Source organism: Oncorhynchus nerka, linkage group LG3 (assembly GCF_034236695.1).
Source record: "Oncorhynchus nerka isolate Pitt River linkage group LG3, Oner_Uvic_2.0, whole genome shotgun sequence".
NCBI classification, from domain to species: domain Eukaryota; kingdom Metazoa; phylum Chordata; class Actinopteri; order Salmoniformes; family Salmonidae; genus Oncorhynchus; species Oncorhynchus nerka.
The window spans coordinates 4,113,967-4,116,466 of NC_088398.1; the positions used below are offsets into that span (position 1 = coordinate 4,113,967).

The window sequence follows — 2,500 nt, forward strand, 5'->3', positions numbered from 1 at the left end:
ATTACACTTTGGATGGTGTATTACAGTTTTTTCCAACTGCTTACACAAGTTTTCAAAACTGTTTCCTTTTTTTCAAAAGTCTACACACAATTCCCCAAACTGCACACACAAAATGCAAAATGCCTCACATCTCCTTCGAAATGTAACACTGCATTCAAAATGCCATAAACACATGTCAGAATGAAGCATTTGCATCAAATGGCAAACACTGCTTTCATAATAGTACATTTGGATATACCATGTAAACACTGTTGTTCTAAATCTGAAGCTCTTTGGTCTTTCATAGGCTTATATCTACATTTCAATACAATGTTCTACAGTGAAAGTAATCTGCTGAGATGGGTAACAAGTACACTGTAAACACCAATGCAATGTAGAAACAGAACATATTTATTAGGCCAAACATTACTGTTGTATACAGTAGCATACAACAAAACCATAAACATATGTAAACCAAAAGTATATTCTTTAGAATACAGTAAAGAACACAATTGTGTGTGTGGTGTCCCAAGGGGGCAGTACAGGAATTGGTAGGGGGGGGGGGCAGTCACCAGTGCTAAGCTACGCTTCATCTCTTCTCCGGCCTGAGTCTGGCCACGATACTTTGTCCACATCACAAGAAAGGTTTTCTCTTGCCAAACATCGAGGGAAGAATCTCCTAGAATGACGTATCCAACCTTGGACAGAGGCAAACTCTATGTCCCCACATAGACCATATTTATAATTGCAGTCTCTTGTACATCTGTAAGCAAGCATCCTCGTCCTCCATGATGTCTTTGCCTTTCCACTCTGTACAGAATTCAAACACAGTATGTGTTCAGCATAGGAACTGTAAACAATGTACAAAAAATGTAGTACAGCATGATAACCAACCTTATTCAGTAAATGGATGGCTTAGAGTTACAAATGTTTATGCAATACTATGAAGTCATACGTATTTTACAGTACATTACTGTAATGCTAAAATTGTCATTAGATAGTTGCATACCTGTTCTCATTTCTGAAGGTTCGAATTATGGACGCCACTGTAAATCGACTCAAATTGGGCTGGACTCTCAGTCCAGCCTCTCTCATGGTCAAACCGTGGTTGATCACATGATCAACAAATTTTGCCCTAATCTCATTAGAGATGCCTCTCCTTCCTTCTCTTCTTTGCCCTCGTCCTCTTCCTCTCCCTCCTACTCCTCTTGCTCTCTGTCCATTGTTGGCATCCATTGTTCAAAACAGGTAATCTGACCTTTGACCTATTTATAGGCCTATACTACAGTAAAGCAGTGATTGGTTAGTGATCAGTTAAGCTATTAGTGTTTCCACATGTGAGGAGTGTGTGTGTGACCTGGTGAATAAGTGTAGCATTTTGATTGGTTGTGTTTGGAAAAGGTCACTTCCTGTTAGATTTTTGTGTTTTAGGTTGAGAATTGTGTGTAGTATTTTGAAAAAAGTGTTTTATGCAATTGACAACTGAGTCAAAGGCTGAGAAATAGCTTATGGTTTTTAACATTTGGTGTGTAGTTTTGCACTTTGAGTGAGAGGTTTCAAAAATCGTGTGACATGAAAAGATTTTGTGTGTAAGCAGTTGGAAAAAACTGTAATACACCCAGTCACTACAAAGATTGAGGCGTCCTTCCTAACTCAGTTGCTGGAGAGGAAGGAAACTGCTCAGGGATTTCACCATGAGGCCAAAGGTGACTTTAAAACAGTTAGAGTTTAATTGTCGCGGGAAAGGACTAGGAGTAGTTTAGGATCAAAAGAAAGGGAATAGAGCTCAGAACAGGCAACATTCTAGAGGAAAACCTGGTTCAGTCTGCTTTCCACCAGACACTGGGAGACAAATTCACCTTTCAGCAGGACAATAACCTAAAACACAAGGCCAAATATACATGGGAGTTCCTCACCAAGGCGACATTGAATGCTCCTGAGTAGCATAGTTATATTTTTTACTTAAATCGGCTTGAAAATCTATGGCAAGACTTAAAAATGGCTGTCTAGCAATGATCACCAACCAACTTGACAGAGGTTGAAGAATCTTTTTAAAGAATAATGTGTATATTTGTACAATCCAGGTGGGCAAAGCTCTTAGAGACTTACCCAGAAATACTGACAGCTGTAATCACTGTCAAAGGTGATTCCAACATGTATTGACTCAGGGGTGTGAGTACTTATGTAAATTACATATTTCTGTGAATGTTCAATACATTTGCAAAAACCTCTAAAAACATATTTTCACATTGTCATTATGGGATATTGTGTGTAGATGGGTGAGAAAAAAAATCATATTAAATCCATTGAATTGAGACTGTAACACAACAAAATGTGGAATAAGTCAAGGGGTATAAATATTTGCTGAATATTGTATACATTATATACATCATTGTATACATCACACACACACACACACACACACACACACACACACACACACACACACACACACACACACACACACACACACACACACACACACACACACACACACACACACACACCTCTGTACTCACAT

At 38.6% G+C, this 2,500-nt stretch overlaps 1 protein-coding gene across 2 annotated transcripts in view; it reads left to right on the plus strand.

Moving 5' to 3' along the window:
• The window catches only part of LOC135559507 (cellular retinoic acid-binding protein 2-like), a 15,808-nt gene that overhangs the window by 8,118 nt on the left and 5,190 nt on the right, over positions 1–2,500 (plus strand). The window lies entirely within an intron of this gene.